Source organism: Taudactylus pleione, unplaced genomic scaffold (assembly GCF_031769625.1).
Source record: "Taudactylus pleione unplaced genomic scaffold, aTauple2 ptg000642l, whole genome shotgun sequence".
NCBI lineage: Eukaryota > Metazoa > Chordata > Amphibia > Anura > Myobatrachidae > Taudactylus > Taudactylus pleione.
The window spans coordinates 4,629,608-4,648,511 of NW_028285044.1; the positions used below are offsets into that span (position 1 = coordinate 4,629,608).

The 18,904-nt window shown below is 41.8% G+C and overlaps 1 long non-coding RNA gene across 1 annotated transcript; it reads right to left on the reverse strand.

Moving 5' to 3' along the window:
• Window positions 1-1,348: 1,348 nt before the first annotated feature.
• On the reverse strand, window positions 1,349-12,943 carry LOC148479025 (uncharacterized). Its single transcript, XR_015872011.1, has 3 exons — window positions 12,895-12,943; window positions 6,785-6,938; window positions 1,349-1,733 (listed from the first exon to the last, which is right to left on the reverse strand). It is a non-coding gene; the product is annotated as an uncharacterized LOC148479025 (long non-coding RNA).
• Window positions 12,944-18,904: the final 5,961 nt, after the last annotated feature.

Below are 18,904 nucleotides of genomic sequence, written 5' to 3' on the forward strand. Positions count from 1 at the left end.
AAGGGTGAAATGTATCATTGGCCATTTTTCCAGCAAGTTTAGTGCTTGTATCCATGAATATGTGTCCTAAGCACAAGCTATAATTTTTATTCTGCTACAAAAGTCACCGTAGTATTGCAAGTCAGCACTAGGGAATCTGCTGCGGTGGTCCGAGGTGCAGCAGGGGTTTTGGCGACCAAGGACTGTATGATACTGTCTTCTGTCTCGTAGGGTAATGGCACTTTTTGCTGCTATGGTGAAACAATGTGCTCTGGGAGCTGGTCGGCTCCGCGGCTGACGTCTGCCAGTTTTTCGCTCCTACAACTAGAGACATCACCAACTGGCATCCTCCTTAAAGCAAGACCTGTAGCTCCATTTGGTTATTACCTCCAGCTCCCTGATATCGAGTGCCTTGTACCCTCTGACCAGTCCCTGTGATGTATTCTCACCTCACCATGGGCTCCATTTACTAACGAAACATAACCCCTTTAGCGCTCACTAAAGGGGTTATGCCACCTTTCTGTGTTTAATAAACAATGGCAATCTAAGAATACAGCTGTTTTCACAGCATCGCTTTCGCCATCTAGTGGCATTTTCGTTTGTATCACAGTGATACTAAATGAAAATTGCAGCTGGTATTTTCGTTTGTTTATAAATGGGGCCCTATGTATCGACCTCTGCCTGTATATTTGAACTGACCATTCTACAGTGCAGAATGGCGCTAAACAGTATCAGTATTCCAGTTCAGCTGTGTCTCATATAATACTCATAACGCCTCTGCTGTCTATCGGTTTAAACTGGTTTATTCTTGCAATTACCTTTTTCTTTATCTGTCTATACTACACCATACTTACTCACTCTTCCGGAAGTTTTGGGAGGCTCCCGAATTTTCAGGTAGCCTCCCGTGCCCTGGAAGAGTGCCTGGATCTCCCACATCCCAACCACTTACTAATGAGGTGGGCCGGATGGGGAGATATTTGCTGGGAATCATGGCTCCGTATGGAGGGGATAGGGTTAAACGACATGAAAATGCATAATTTAGCCCCGCCCCTTCCGGTGCCTAATGACATAGGAGCCTGGCACTGCCCCCCGAATTGGCAAGCTACGTCTCCTTTCCGTGTTTCTCCCGTAGAGGAGATATAATAAGTCGACAAGTATGTACTACATGTTGCAAGAAATATTTTCCGATAGGATTACAGAATTGCTGCTGACTATGTTCCCCACCCCCTGTATGTGGCATGAAATAGTTCAGATAATTAAGATAATTGCCTGTACCTTAAGTATTTCTGTTTAAAAATAATACATAGGTTAATTTTATTGTTATGTTTCTTTTAAACTCAATAATCTTTCAGATAGACATACAGAGATATATTTTTACCAATAGATTGCTTTATTAGCCAGCAGCTGGAAACTAAGACAGAAGTATAGATGTGTATATAAAGCATACATTGCAAAAATACCATAAGCTACTACATCATTATAAGACATGAAATTAAATCACTAACTTCATTATGTAAAATGTACTTTGTAGGTAGGGTATAGCTATGCTGAAAACAAAAGTAGTAGCTGATAAATATTGCTGTTCGGCTCCAGTTCAATCAGATGGGTTTTATGTTACTGATTAATTGAGTTTTACAGAAACCCATTAATAAACCACAAATTACTGATGCAAATTTCTCGAAGTTGGCTCCTGCTTTTATGGAAGGTTCAGCTTCTTTCAGTAGTTGCTTAATCACTTCAGAATGTTCTGATTTCTGCAGAGAAAATAAATGCTAAATTATTGCCAGCAGTATTATAAAATGAAGTGACAGCAACACTGATCTCCTGGTACTGGACACATTGGACCTCATTCAGAGCCGCTCGCAAAATGCGAGTGCTCGCTCTGAATGAGGGTGGCCGCTTCCTTTTTAAAATCTGGCCTCCTGGCTGCTCGCTAAGCTGTGGGTGACCACTCACAGCTTTAGCGAGTGACCAGGTGATGGTCGTGATGGTCGAGACCATCGCGACCATCGGGGCTTGTGACGAGACCCTTGGCTGTCGATCAACATCGACAGCCACTCCTTTTGTAGCGAGCCCCGGAGTGAGTGAATTGGTCACTCTAAATTAAAACTTGTTTCAATCAATTATTTTATTTTTTAACATTAATTAACCAGTTTCCAAAAAATTTCATTCTGGACATATTTGTCAAAGACTGAAAAACTCTTATTTTCTTCCTTGCCCAATGCATTAAAGAGTTGTCTCAGGGATAGCACTGACATACTGTACTCCATGTTCTACAAGTCTTCACATAATAGTTATTGTAGAAGTGTAGAAATGGGCACTTGTGTAAATAATAAAAATACTATGGGGCACAGTTATCAACAAGTGTTATCATATGCAATAAGTTTTAAAACTTGTTGCGCATGATAATGATGCTCCAGCCAATCAGCTCCCAACTGTCATCTATTTGAAATATGACAGTTGGGAGCTGATTGCCTTGAGCATCATTTATCATACGCAACAAGTCTTAAAACTCAATGCATATGGTAAAATTAATTGATAAATGGGCGCCAATATTACCAAAAAGTATTGTGGATGATCCCTCTAAGCTCTGAAACAGTTAACCCTGTCTTAACTCCAGGAGGAGTATAACAGTACAATAGGGTCATTTTAACATATAGAACATTTCTGGTCTTAGAAATGAGATTTCATTCCAAAGGTTCAACTTCAAATGGATTTTTCACACTTGAGTTTCATCAGGATGATTGCCAACCCCAGCAGGAGGCCCAGTTTATTTCTGGAACCATTTGTCAGTATAATAAAATGGATTCATACAGGGCCTGAATAGCCAAATGTATTTTTCCCCTAAAAATTATCTTTAGAATACAGTTGGGATCATCAAATTTGATAAAATTGCCTAAAAAGTCTAGGGATATGGGATATTTCAAATGGATCCACCTATTACATAGGAAAGATATAAAAGTACTTGCATAACTATTAACTAGGGTTCAAAACGACATTAACTAATGATTTTTGGTACAAAGTCACGCTTGGAAATACTATAATACATTTAGGGGGATGCCGCACAAACCCAGAAACATAATTATTTTAAGATTTTTTGCATACTGTATACAGTAGGGGCAGGACCAAAAGTCATATGACGTATCATCAAACGCCCATGAGAGAGGAGAGAAACAGCAGATTAATGGGGAAAATTTACTAAAATGGGAGTTCTTTTAAGAAGTGATGTTCCCATAGCAATCAATCAGATTCCAGGTATTATCTTCTAGAAGGTGCTAGATAAATGAGAAGTAGAATCTGATTGGTTGCTATGGGCAAAATCACTTCATAAATAGAACTCCCATCTTAGTAACTTTACCCCATGGAGTCCAAAAATTCATGTTTATTCTTTGAGATGGAAAAACCAACCCTTACTGCTAGTCTCAGGGAACATTCTAATAACTTGGGCAAAAAGTGACTATTTTGTTTATTCCGATTATTTAAAAACTGCATTTGTACATGTTGTCTAATTTTTAAGTAACCAACTGTATTATCTGTTTTTCTGTATAAGCAAAGGTACTTTGGTAAAATAAAGAACTTTTTTCTCTTATTTCTTGCTCTGAGGATAGAGATTATGATGGCTACTATAAACCATTAGCTAGAATTGTGAGAATATTAACTGGGTTATAGATAGTGAGAAATGTTACTTTTAAGTGGTTTCACTGCAAATGTCATAGAGACTCTCATGCTTAGAAAGGGAGAGCAGGGGTCTGAGAGGGTGGAGTAGCATCACGTGGCTCTACCCAAATTTACTATGGTGCACAACAATGCTATGCTCTGCCTCTGCTCATGCTAAAATAGTGAAAATCTCTACCCCACTATGGGGCATATTCAATTAGCTGCAGACTTTAACCCGTGGCTATTTGCCGCACCGGACCTATTCAATTAGCAGGGATTTCTCGTGCGCGAGTCCCCGCAGTCGGACTTTACCTCCAGCTCATGGAGGTGCGAGGTAAATTCGCGTAAAAACCACCATATCGGACTTGCGCGCGGGGAAAAAACCCATTGATTCCGCAGTTTCTGAATACCTATCTACAGTTTATGTGCACATCATGTGGCCGCTAATAAATACATACAGTATGTTAAAGGTGCAATATAAAAACATTTATTCAGAAAACTAATTTTAAGTCTACAATGCATTTTAATATTAGCTCCATGGATTGTGAAGGACATTAAATAAATGGGTGAAAGTAGTGAAGTTGATGGTGATTACTGCAGTAACGGTGCACAATACAGTAGTTTTAAAGTTACACAAACAATGTATTGCAAAATATTCAACAGATTTATCTTTTTTTTTATTGCGCACCAGCAGACCCTTAAAGTAAATTGTAAAACTCACAATTCATTATTTGCCTGCAGAATTTTTTTTTTTAAATAAAAACTATAAAATGCTGCTTTCTTTAAGTATTTAACCCCACGATAATAGAATTTGATAGAACCATCTTTTGCAGCTTTAACTCTGTTAGGGGAAGTTTCTACCAGGCTTGCACATTGTTTCATAATGTATATTGCCCATTCTTCCTTGCAAACCACTCCAGGTTGTTAAAGTTATTTGGATGACAATTGAGGACTGCAATTTTCAAATAGTGCCACAAACTCCCAGTTGGATTGAGATCTGGAATATGACTTGGCCACTGAAGAACATTCACTTTTTTGATGTTCAAACAGGCCAGTGTTGCTTTGGTCTTGTGCTTTTCTAGCAGAGTGAAGCATGTTATTTTGCAGTGTCTCCCTGTATTTTGCACCATCAATCCGTCCTTCAATTTTAACAAGATTTCCCGTCCCCGCTGAGGAAACGCATTCCCCTTAACATGATGCTGCCACGTCCGTACGTCCCTGTTGGGATGGTATTTACTAAGGAATGGGCAGTGTTATGTTTGCACCACACGTGTGGGCAGTGTTACGTTTGTTTTACATTTTTTAATCATCTGACCACAAAACCTTATCCCATATTTTAGCTGGGTCAATGTTTTCATACGACAAATGCGGTCAGATGTTTCTTCTTTAGTAATGGCTTCCTGTTAGCCACCCTCCCATACAGGATAGCTTCACTCCAGTCTTAACCACTGAACTCCTTCAAAGTGATAGTTGGCTTTTCTGTTGAATCTCTCACAAGTCTCCATTTTGCTGTGATGATGAGTCTTGATCTATATTAATTGTGCCAGATGATTATTGTTTTGTTCTGTGTCAAGGTGTTTGAGGTGACTTATATCTGTCAGGGCCGTAACTAGGGTAGTGCGACCTGTGCCATGGCAAAGGGCACTGCAGGGCAGGGGGCACTGTTCAGGCCTGTCAGTTTTCCTGTTTATTATCATTCTCACTTGTAGCTTCCTCTTGTTTTATCCCCAGCATCTCCTGGCTGCCACGGGAGTGCCCCTATCTCTTCCCTGGTCCTTCCCCATGAAGTCATGGCCCTTTTTCAGGTGCACTATCTTATGTCTCTATTTAAAAAACGGGAGGGGGGTGCCAATGCTTCTTCTGGCACAGGGCACCAAAAAGTCTAGTTACGGCTCTGATATCTGTTACCCTGGAATCCATGCTATGTACTCACATGACATAATAATCACCAGCCACAAAACCCATTTATAATAACAGTAAGGTGTCACATAAACAACCACACTGTTATGGTAATATCTTCCAACAGGTTCCACAGACCATGACAGAGGCAGCAGGCACACTATTGTATTCTTAAGGATATGGAAAATTAGAAGCTTGTCATACTAAACTTTGGATCAATTGCTTTGTCTTCTAGGAACCTTTACAGTTGAGTAAATGATTTGCACTACTTGAAGTGCCTTTTCCTCATGTCTTTCTCGCTTCTCCTAAGTATGTTTTGTCCAGGGGCGTCTTAAGAGAGGAGGGGGCCCGTGTGCACTCCCTGTGTGGGGCCCCCTCCTCTCTCCCTGGAGAGTGTGCCCAGAGTTTACTGCGCATGCACAGAACACCGGAAAAATGGCGGCAGCGCCAATTTTCCAGTGTTCTGAGCAGCGCTGACACCTGCCGCGGGACCACGGATAGGTAAGTTTAAAATAATATGGGTGCAGGGTGTGTGGTGCGGGGTCCCCCTGGACCTGGGGGCCCGTGTGCCCCGCACACACTGCACCCATTATAGATATGCCACTGGTTATGTCTGCTGCGTAGCACTAAAGCTATGTACACATGATCTCTCTGAAAATATGCCCAATTCCTATGTATCGGGGTGACATAGCATCACAATCATCTAGTGTGTACCCACTATGTCGGCTGTTGCACGCTCCCGTTTGGTCACCAGCCACATCGTCAAGTCGTCCCTACATGCAGCTCAACCTGACGATGCAGCTGACAACCCCATGCAGCGGGATATGTCAAGGGCCAACATATCGGGCGATCATTTACAGGATCCTCTAATGTCTTCCGGCCACCTGGGATGTCAACCTGTCAGCGGGGGAGAGGGGGTCATCCATCGCATCGCTGGGTACACATATTGTTTAATGTATACCCAGCTTTAGATCCTACTGTCCAGCATTCAAATTCATAAGGTTCTTCAGGATTTTATGGACATATTTCCTCACTTTGCTAATCGGTAACTTTTAAAACCAAACTTGAAAGATGCACCAGATGCACATATGGAAAATGGCCGTACTAGTGTGGGCGTGATTTATGTATGTACTCACCTGTAAAAGAAGTCCAGTTTCACATACATGGGTGTGCTGCACTGTGCTAGCACTTCAATAATTGTCATTTGTTGCTCTATTAAAAAGAAACCACTGTTTAGATTAGAACTCACCTTTATAACCTCCAGAAAGTTATCATCAAGTAATTTCCTAAATTCCGCTTCATTTAATATCTCGTCTTGCCCAGCATACTTAACAAACTCTTTCTTAATTGTTTCTAGACATATCATGAGAGGGGTAGTCATTTTTATTCTGATGTGGTAATTCCTGGAAAGTAAAGAATAGATTTGTTGCAGACAACTCTCTCCATGTAAAATAAAGTGTAAGAAAGAGGCAAGAAGTATAAAATATTCTGAGCCTGGCCAGGTAAAGGAAGCAGAGACCTAGAAAGGAAGAAGTCTTCAGCATAGTGTGAAGGGATAATATACTGATATATGACATTTTAGTAAGTCAATACAACTTATATTTGGTCTCATTTAGTCAAACAATAAACCTGAATGAGAAATGCTTCACTTATCAATAAAGCATCAAACGAAAGTTTCCTTGGCACTATTAGTAGGTAAGTATATAACTACAAAACAACCAATTAGATATTAACAATTAACACTAGTGCAAAAATTTAGCAGCTAGTTTCAATGGTGAATAGTGAACTAATCCAACAAAATTAATAAACCACAACAAAAAGATGTGGAACTGCACTTATCAGGAAATAAAACACTATAGGGGTCAATACAATTAGGTGTGAGTTGCAAGTTTGTTTCATGAAGCTCGTAGACTTCGCACGAATGCGCGTACCCGAGAATTATCCAATCCAATTAAAGAGACCTATTTGCGATATTCACAGCGGGGGTAGCAAATTGTCAGCGAAATGCGATGTGGGAGAAGTGCTTGAAAAAGGCGGGTGACCTTCCTGCACCCCAAAATAATATAAAAAAATATACAGAAGGCTGTTAGCAGGCATAAGAAAAGTACTTGAAGTATTTAAACAGTGTTAAATGGCTGATTTGTGCATTTTTTAAAGAAAAGTAACAAAAATGCTAAAAAGCTAAACTTTTGTTTATTTTGATACAAATAAAAATGAAAAATGAAAAATAAAATTAGGAAAAAAGATACGTTTGAGGTGACTTTAAAACTATGTAAAAAATATAAAATGCAATTATATTTCAAATAAATAAATAAATAGTCTAATTAAATTTGTGGTGCATAAAGCAGCAAAATAGTTGACTTTGGGGTAATTTGAGGAAATGTTTCTAATCCGCAAAAACTGACATGCAATTATTGGACTAATTAAGCTAATTGGAAACTTCCAATTGCCTAATTAGTCATTCTGGAGTGTCCAAGTGGTTCTCTGACATTTTAACCTTAAAATAAAGATTTTCCTTACCATCTCTCACCCTTTGGAGTATATTTACTAAAGTGAGAGTTTTTAGAAGTGGAGATGTTGCCCATAGCAACCAATCACATTCTGCTTATCATTTAACTAGCACATTCTAGAAGATAATAGCTATAATCTGATTGGTTGCTATGGGCAACATAAAAAAACTCTAATTTTAGTAAATATAACCCTTATGGAGGTGCGAACGGAAATATGCAAGTTTACTCTGACTAGTTCAATGCAAGTTGCTAATTCAATTGAAATAAAATCGCAATGCAAATTCGCAGAGAAAACAGCAACTCGCATCTCACTACTAATTGGATTGACCCCTATAATATCCCTTTTCCACCAAAATTCCGGGTCTGATCTGGAGTTGGAACAGTGGGGGTCATTCAGACCCACTCGCAAGCGGCAGTACGCTCGCAAGTGGGTCAATGTTCCCCACTGCGCATGCGCACGACGGAGGGAGCTCCGTCGTGCGCATGCGCGAGACCCGGACTGCGACAGCCAAGCTGTCGCTCCGGGTCTCGCACCAAAGGGGGCGTGCTGTCGATGGTGACTGACAGCATGCCCCCTTTGGTGGGCGTGCCGGGGGCGTGCCTGCCAGACGGAGGCATTCCCATGGGAACGCCTACCATCTGAAGCCGGCCCCACTGACATCACTAGTGATGTCAGTGGGAGTGATTTTGGCTCTGATAGAGCCAAAATCTCTCCAGGGCTTGTGGCAGGGAGACCCTACCGCAGGGTCTCCGTCACAAGTCCGATGGTTGCGATGGTCAAGACCATCGCGACCATCTTTTTGGACGCTCGTATATGCTGTGGGTGGTGACCCACAGCTGTATGAGCGTCCAGGAGGACGCTCCATTTTAATGGAGGAGGGCCCTGATTCAGAGCGAGCGCTCTGGTCAGAGCGTCCGGCTCTGAATCAGGCCCAGAGTTCCTATCCGGATCAGACCCGGAATTTAGCCGGCGCCGACTCGGGATATTCCCGAGTCGGCACCGCTCACACCGGAGTCAGGTCTGCATAGACCCAGCTTTCCCGATGTTAAAGTGGACCCTTGGAGATGATGTCATCTCCAAGCGCCACTGAAGCCGGACCAATCGGCCGGCTTGCAGCGCACTCCAGGTCATCATGCCCCAGAGTGCGCTGTTCTCACAGCAGGGTTTCACGGGCTACACCCGTGTTAAACCCTGCTATTTACCTGGGCTGGATTGCCGGGTCACTCGACCCGGCGATCCAACCCTCTCCCCTTTTACATCAGGGAGCTGCCCGGGTTAACTCTGCAATAACCCGGGTTTTAGCTCCGGTGTAAAAGGGGTATAAATTGGAAGGCAGAAAAAAGGCATGCTAATGAAAATTGGTAATAATAATCTAATAACATATATAATACATCAAGATCCCTGAAAAATATAAATATATAGTATCACAATTAAAATGTTTTATAAGATTATGACCAATAAGCCATTTGGAGTTGATATTAGGGCAGCACACACGGTGTAATGATAGCATTACTGCCTCACAGCACTGAGGTTGTGGGTTCAATTCCGACCACGGCCCTAACTGTGTGGAGTTTGTATATTCTACCTGTGCTTGTGTGGGTTTCCTCCGGGTACTCCGGTTTCCTCCCACACTCCAAAAATATACTAGTAGGTTAATTGGCTCCCAGCAAAAAAAAAAAAAATTAACCCTAGTGTGGATGTGATAGGGAACATAGATTGTAAGCTCCACTGGGGCAGAGACTGTTGTGAATGGACAAATATTCTCTGTAAAGCGCTGTGGAAAATGTGTGCACTATATAAATAACTGGTAATAAATAATAAATATCCTCAAAGTTCCAATTGAGTTAGCGATGAGTATTCTTGGGATAGGACAGTGACTTTAATATACTTTAGAATTTAGTAATTTTAAAAAAAATCATATTATTATTAAGACATATTTGGGTGAATAGCTAGCGCTGAAAGGACCATCAAGACATACAGGTGAAACTGTGGGGGCATGTCCAAATCTGTGAGACTTGGCCATGCCCCCTCTGTAAAAATCAATGCTGCGAAATGGAGCATTTGTCCCCACAACAGCTGATTGGGGCCCCTGTTGGGCCCTTCATACAAGGCCAGACCCAGGTAAAAGAAGACTAAACATTCTTCTAGTATCCTTAACCAAAAATATAAATCAATAGCACTTTCTGCTTAGTACATCCTCTACTAAAAACATGTCTCTGCACACTGATCCCTATACGCTTCAAAATAATAATTTCCAAAAAAATAAAATGTATAATTTTCCCTTCTTTCAGTGGCCATTTGGGAAGAAATGACTGTTGAATAGCAGCATTTTAAAAGCATATTTTATCCTTAGAAGATTATATAGTTAAAATAGACAAAACATCTAATGTACTCCCAGGCCCGAGCTGTTAGCAGAGTAGTATTGTGACAGCAGATATTAGAAGCGGAGTAGTATGGTGACAGGAGATAGTAAAAGTAGAGTAATATAGTTGTGACAGCAGATAGTAGTAGCAGGGAAGTATGGTGACAGCAGATAGTAGTAGCAGAATAGTATGATGACAGCAGATAGTAGCAGCTGAGTAGTATGATGACAGCAAATAATAGGAGCAGAGTAATATAGTAGTGACAGCAGATAGTAGTAGTAGAGCAGTATGGTGACAGCAGATAGTAGTAGCAGAGTAGTATGGTGACAGCAGATAGTAGTAGTAGAGTAGTATGGTGACAGCAGATAGTAGTAGCAGAGTAGTATGGTGACATCAAATAGTAGTATTAGAGTAATATGGTGACAGCAGATAGTAGTAGCGGAGTAGTATGGTCACATCAGATAGTAGCAGAGTAGAATGGTGACAGCAGATAGTAGTAGCAGAGTAGTATGGTGACAGCAGATAGTAGAAGCAGAATAGTATGATGACAGCAGATAGTAGTAACAGAGTAGTATGGTGACAGAGATAGTAGTAGCAGAGTAGTATGGTGACATCAGATAGTAGTAGCAGAGTAGTATGGTGACATCAGATAGTAGTAGCAGAGAGGTATGATGACAGCAGATAGTAGTAGCTGAGTAGTATGATGACAGCAAATAGTAGGAGCAGAGTAATATAGTAGTGACAGCAGATAGTAGTAGTAGGGTAGTATGGTGACAGCAGATAGTAGAAGCAGAGTAGTACGATGACAGCAGATAGCAGTAGCAGAGTAGTATGGTTACAGCAGATAGCAGTAGCAGAGTAGTATGGTGATAGTAGATAGTAGTAGGAGAGTAGTATGGTGACAGCAGATGGTATTAGAAGAGTAGTATGATGACAGCAGATAGTAGTAGCAGAGTAGTATAGTGACAGCAGATAGTAGTAGCAGAGTAGTATAGTGACAGCAGATAGTAGCAGAGTAGTATGGTGACAGCAGATAGCAGTAGCAGAGTAGTATGGTGACAGAGATAGTAGTAGCAGAGGAAAGCTGTCACAGATATGGGTAGCGGAAATGTATTTAGTGCAGTAGACCTCTAGATGAGAAGTTAAACCCAAGTACATATGTATTGCCCAAAGTACTGATGATACTGTGTGTGTAACACAGGTGTTAGTGCTGGTGGTGGTTAGGCCACACGTGGTACAGCTTAACCAGTTCTTAGATTTATTATAATCTGGTAGAACAGTAAGTAACAAATGACACCGGAATATCATACTGTAGGTGTAATAGTGGTATGCAAACTCTGTGGAATATAGCAGCCTGGATCTTAGGGAATTGCTGGGCATTGTAGTGCGACGTGTGTGGGCTGGGCGAATGCACCGACGGATGGTAGCCCTGGTATACTACTATATGTCAGTGGTGGTACAGGATACTCGCAGTTATGTTTGGACACTGAAATTACTCTGACTGTGGTGAGAGTCTCAGAGTCCGCCCTGTCCTCATAGAAGCAATGTAGTAAAGACATGCGGAGAGGCCCTGCAAGTGCAGTAGCACGTCAGAGATCCGACCACTTCTGACTGAACACTGGTAGGTCCTAGTGACCATTTAAAGAGAAAAAAGAATCCGCTCTGATCCTAATGTTTCTAATTGATTTCACCCTTCTTACTTATTATTCTGTATAGTTATTTGCCAATAAATATTCATCCTTTTCTTGCCATCTTTAAACAGAAAAGGAATATTGGAAGAGGTGCTACCCTGCTCACAAAATACACTCCAACAAAAAAAGAAAAAAAGTGTGAGGCTAGTGGGTGCACTCTCAGGTGATGGGCAAGTGCTAGGCTCTGATAATGTTGATGTTACAATAGCAACATGGTAATAAAATAAAAAATAACTTTTATTAATTTATATTAAAATATATACCATAACATTCGTGGTTAAAATAATAGATATTGTGCATAAAGTAGGAAAAAGTGTTGAATTAAAATTCCTGATAAGGCCGCTGGGTCAATAATAATTCTGAATACTACACAAAATATATATATCTGCTCACTTATTATATAGCTTCAGTATTGCTATTCATCAGAACAGAGCAGATTGACTGTATCGTAAGTCTATTGCTATTCATCAGAACAGAGCAGATTGACTGTATCGTAACCAAATATATGGTGAAGCTGACCATAATCCTAAGTGACTGTTCAGAGCTAGATACAAATCACTGCTGAAGCGATAATCTTGATACAATAACAGCAGTTATTATATATTGTAACAGCAAGTTAACCAATGTTACTATTGACTTATGATACAGTCTATCTGTTCTGTTCTGATGAGCATATCCTTAAAATATTGATTATTAGGGTTTTTTTAAAAAAATGCAATACATCCTCTTGTCATACTACTAATCACCATATTCCAGTAGATATATCATGTTAAATTGATTAAGCATATACTTACCAGTAGCAGAAACCTCTAAACCAAAGTGAATTATACCAGTACTATTGTATATTCTCTTTATATACTTGGCACAGCCCATTGTAACCTGAAAAAATAGTACTCCACCCTGAAAAATGCTGAGCATGTAAAAACAATTATATGAGCAATACTTTGGAACCGGAACATCCACCTTTTAAATATAACAGCATGTTCAGTGGGTTTTTCACCCATTTTATAGGTGCAGCTGATTTATCTAGAACAGGGGTGGGGAACCTTTTTTCTGCCGAGAGCCATTTTGATATATGTAACATTATTTGCGGGCGCGGTTCAGGCCACGCCCCCTCATTGTGAAGTCACATGGTGTGGGGCCACAATCGCTAGTGATTACAGCAATGCCCAGGGCATCCTGAAGATGCTTTGGGGAGCTGTAAGGGCAGCGGTGTGACCGTCTGAAGCTTCCCAAGGATGCTCCAGGCAGCACTGCTGCACAGATTCTGGCTGCAGGGTGCCATTCTAAGCACCCTACTAGCCAGATGAGGCTAGTAGAAAAAAGCTCCGAGGGACAGACAAAATTATTCCAGGGCCTGAGGTTCCCCATCCCTGATTATTTGCACTATGTCATTTCTATTCTGTCTAGGAAATATGATTTAATAATAAAGTTGATAGAGATCTGCTGTGACTTCAAGTTCATCTTCCAAAATGGGCCATGGACCGCTAAACCATCTGCAGAAAGAAGAGTTGACCAGACTAGGGGGTAAATCTACTAAAGTTAACAAAAGCAGTGTTGCCTTTAGTACTCAGTCAGATTCTGCCCAGCATTTATTTGATACATTCGACAGAATTACTGTAGAATTATAATTTGATTGATACATTGTAGCGAATGAAAGTTGGAATTTGATTGGTTGCTATGGACAACACCTACAATTTGCCAAAACACAAACTTTTGTAAATTTACCACTAGGCCTATATCATGTAGCAGCATGTATCCTTCAAATGGGGCATATGTGATTTTCAATCAGTCAGTACACTTACACAGTGGGCATGATTGTGAGTTAGGTTTCCAAGGTTGGGTCTCATTGGTATGTGAAGAGGCCAATGTAGGAAGGTTTCAATGGTGCATCAGCTAGGATCTAAGATATCTAATGCTGGGTACACATTTAGATGACGGATTGGTCTGCTGACCAATCCGCCGTCCGAGCGGCTGATTGGTAAGCTATACACAATTACAAATCCACTGCTGAATATGTATAGCCTAACATCACAACTGGACGGGCATTTAAATTTGCCTGTCCAGTTAAGGTTTCAGTGTTGGCGTTCCCTGCAGCTAGTCTACAGGCGATGGGCGCGTCGCCTGTACACACAGCCAGATGCACCAATATATCTTTCAGATATGTCGGCATCAGCAGTGCTGCAAAACTGTCTGTGAATGCCATAGTTAGTTGATTTTTTGGGGTACAGTTAAAAGTATAGATGAGTGAGTCTGGGTTTCTGAGAACCGGACCCACCCGAACACAAACCATCATCTTCCATTTGTCAGATCTCGCATGTTTTGGCTCGCATATAAATGTCCCTCCCCGCGTTTGGCAACCATTTCACGAGTGAGATCCGACTGAGTAGGCAGTGAACGCAGGGCTCTCAGTGAAAAAGTTTGTTAGTTAGCTAGCAGCAGCTACTGTAGTCCACAGTCAGTGTCCCTTCAAGTATGTATAGGCAGGGACACTGGGCCTGATTCAGAGCCGGACGCTCTGACCAGAGCGCTCACTCTGAATCAGGGCCCTCCTACCTCAACTTGGAGCGGCCTCTTGGACGCTCGCATAGCTGTGGGTTGCCACCCACAGCTTATGCGAGCGTCCATGATGATGGTCGCGATGGTCAAGACCATCGCGACCATCGGGCTTGCGACGAGACCCTGCGGTAGGGTCTCGTGGCCGCAAGCCCTGGAGTGATTTTGGCTCTATCAGAGTCAAAATCACTCCCACTGACATCACTAGTGATGTCAGTGGGGCCGGACCCAGACGGTAGGCGTTCCCATGGGAACGCCTCCATCTGGCAGCCTCGCCCCCGGCACACCCACCAAAGGGGGCGTGCTGTCACTCACCATCGACAGCACGCCCCCTTTGGTGCGAGACCCAGAGCGACAGCTTGGCTGTTGCTGTCCGGGTCTTGCGCATGCACACGACAGAGCTCCCTTCGTTGTGCGCATGCGCATTGGGGTAACATCGACCTGCTTGCGAGCGTCCTGCGCTCGCGAGTGGGTCTGAATGAGACCCTCTGTCTGTATGGAGGAGGGAGCATTTCATTTGTGTGTGTGACACTGAATACAGCAGTGCATAGTCACAGGTCCCTTTAAGTCTGTATAGGGCAGGCAGGGGTACTGTGTCTTTGTGGAGTGGAGTAAGGGAGTCTGGTGTGTTCAGGGCAGTGACAACACGTAGTGTAAAAAATAATAAAAGAAGCTGTGTTTGTCACTACTGATAAGTGTCACTATCACTAACACTAGTGTGAGTTCAGCCAACACAGGAAGGCTGTGTTGTGCAGTGCAACAGTGCTGCCTGTTGCACGCCCCAAAAAATTTGTGTGTGTTTGCATTCATACACCACAGGAAGGCAGTGCTACCTTGTCTAATGGTTAGTGGGTCCAGTCAAGGGCCACTGCCATAAGATTGCAGCACCTGCAAGAACAGTTTAATTTGCCCTGCCACCAGCTGAAGCAAAAGGTAGTAACAAGGTCGAATTCCAACCTTCATATGCTTCAGCGGATGGAGGAACAGCCATGACATAGGGAGAATATACCTTACTCTAGCACAGTGAGAATACTTTCTGTGTTGCGGAGGAACAGCCATGACATAGGGGGAATATACCTTACTCTAGCACAGTGAGAATACTTTCTGTGTTGTGCACGGTGCTGAAACCCTTCGGAGTTGTCACCTGTGAAGTGAGTTCAGACGCTGCCAGTTTGAGTTAGGTCATTCCCCTAATTAAACTTTTAGAAAAGCGCTTGAGAAGCTGGAAGAGAAGCTAAAACAAAGTGATTCTGCTAAGAAAGATTGGACTTGTAGATCAAGTCCTTTATTTGCTTCGCCAGGATCCAAGGGTTGTCAGAATCTTAAAATTGGATCAATACATTTTGGCAACAGTGCCTGATCCTAGGTTTAAGTCGTACATCGTCTCCTTTTTGTCCAATGGACACAGCTTTGAGAGGTGCAAAAAGATGTTGGCAAGCAAATTGTCAGCTCAAGTGGCATGTGAGATGGCGACACCTACACCTTCAATTTCTCCGGCAAACTGTGGCTGCTTTCAGCTTTCTTAAGAGACCCACTGCTAATGCAGATGAGTCAACGCAACAGTTTGACATCTGGTCAGGTCTAGAAGAATTTACGAAAATTTGTGACACATCTACAGTGACTTAATCTGATACGGTCACCATTCAAAGAATGGTTGATTATTATTTTAATGATAGCATCCAAATAGGCATGTCAGACAGTCCATTTGACTACTGGCAGGAGAAAAAGACAATTTGGAGGCCCTTGCACAAACTGGCTTTGTAATCACTTAACTAATGATTTTTCCAGCAAAACCGGTCAGAAATTTCCAAGTCCGCAGGAAAGTCCAAGGAGTCAGAGGAGATCCATTCTCCTCTGCACATTGTCAGCTGGAGCACAGCTGCCTGCATTCGCATGCCATACGACCACATCAGTTAAGTGGTTAAGCTACCCACCATCCAGTGTGTACTCAGAAATAGTTTTCAGCACAGCTGGAAACTTAGTCAGTGATCGGCATAGGAGGCTACTTCCTCAAAATGTGGAAAAGATGATGTTCATCAAAATGATCTACAAATTCTACGAGGAGGACTTTCACCGGCAATTACGTCAAAGTCCTGAGGCACATAAGGCTGTAATGGTGGATTCCAGTGGGGATGAATTAATGTTGTGTGAAGATGATGTACACACTGATGAGGGTGAGGATGATAATGGCGATGACATCTTGCCTCTGTAGAGCCAGTCTGTAGAGATTATTGCCAGCAATGTCAGCTGCCCATTGGCAGCTTGTTTTGTGGGGGGCCCAAACAAACCAATCACTTCAGCCACAAGTGGCAGTCTTTGTCACTGAAGTGATACAATATAAGGGTGGGTGGAAGGGCAGAAGGACAATTCCATCTTGACCTCTTTTCTTTGCATTATGCGCTGTGTGGGGCATTACTGAAATTTGTATAGTTTATGAAACTGCCAACCTTTCTGCTACTGCAGTGCCACAGTTTCCTAGATGTGCCATGTTGGAAGTTGAACTGTCACACCCACTGAAATCTTGCACATGCAGTTGCTGAATACCAAAAATGTCCAGAAATGTTTATGGCTACAGACAGCATCTCCTGCATGCCCCTTTAATTGGAAAAACAATCTGAACCACCAAGTTTATTTTGTGAGCAAAACATGGGACATGTTCCCTCAGTTGTAATTATTAATTAATTTCTGCCTTGGGAGTCTAGTATGTGCTCTCCTCCTGTCGGTCCTGTGTGAAATGGTGCCTGAATCACTGCAAGAGGGACTTATCCAAATCCAAAACCTACGGTGGGATAATGATGTTTGCCTCGATTTTGAATCCAAGCTTGGTGGGCAAACCCCAGCCAGGGCTCGAAACCCCCTCCTCCCTCATAAATTTTCTTCGGAATCAAAAAATGTAATTACATTTACCAAAGAACCAATCCTTCCTTTCCCTGCTTTCTACATATATACTCTACCTCCCTCGAGTGACTGATCTAGTTCTTCATTAATGAAAAGTTACTGCCACTCTATTTCCTAGATGTGCCATGTTGGAAGTTGAACTGCCACAGCCACTGAAATCTTTGACATGTGGTTGATGAATGCAGAAAATGTCCATAAATTTTTCAGCCCACAGACAGCATCTCCTGCATGCCCCTTTTTTTAAAAAAAAAAAATTCTGAGCCACCGAAGAGCTCTACTGAGGCATAAACTGATGTGAATGGGAAAATTTCCTCTGTAAATGCCTCCCCTCCTCCCTCATAAATTTGCTTCGGAATCCAAAACTTAATTAAATTTATTTCGAATCAATCCTTCCTTGTTTTCCCTGCCTTCAACTACATACCCCTCTCCCTCAGGCCTCTTGATTAATAAAAACATTTGTTTCCTGATGTGCCATGTTGGAAGTTGAACTACCTAACTGGAAATGACTGGAAATGAATGTTTTTGAGATTCATAATACTGTAGGGACAAAAAGAGGTGCAAATAATTTGAATTTAGCTGTTTTTAGAAATTTTGTAAAAAAAAAAATGCAGATCCAAAACCAAAATATGCAAGGGCGGTTTTTTGCAAAACCAAAACCAAAACACAAGGTTAATACAGATCCGAAACCAAAACACGGTGGTCGGCGCACATCTCTAGCTAAAAGAAAAAGTTCATGAACAATGGAATGGGAAAAGCAAACATGGCCAAATTCAGTTTGGTAAAAGTGCAGATTATCTGTGGGATTTAAAGTAGAGATGTGCGCTGACCCCCTGTTTTGGTTTTCTTTTGGTTTTGGATCTGGATCTCCCCTGGTTTTGGATCTGGATCTGGTTTTGTATCTTTTTCCTTGGTGTGTTGTTTTTCGGTTTTGGTTTTGGTTTTGGATCTGTATTTTTTCCAAAAAATGATATAAACAGCTAAAACCATATAATTTTTGTTCCTACAGTATTTATTAACCTTAATAACAATCATTTTCAGGCATTTCCATGCCTCACAGCTCACAATAATGATTTCACTATTTTTCACCAATATAGGCCAAAGGCTGCAGCGAGCTGGCTGGCTAAAGTGAGCAATAGAGCAGCAGCACAAACACACTGCAGTTTAAAAAAATATAGGACATCTATGAAACATTGCCACACAGCAGTGGCAGACAGGATGGCAGTTTAATAATCTGTAATAATGTCAGTCGGCAATGCCCCAAATTGTGCAAAATGTAAAGAAAAGAGGTGCAAGATGGAATTGTCCCTCCCACCCACTCTTATGTGGGATATTAAAAAGGACATGCACAGT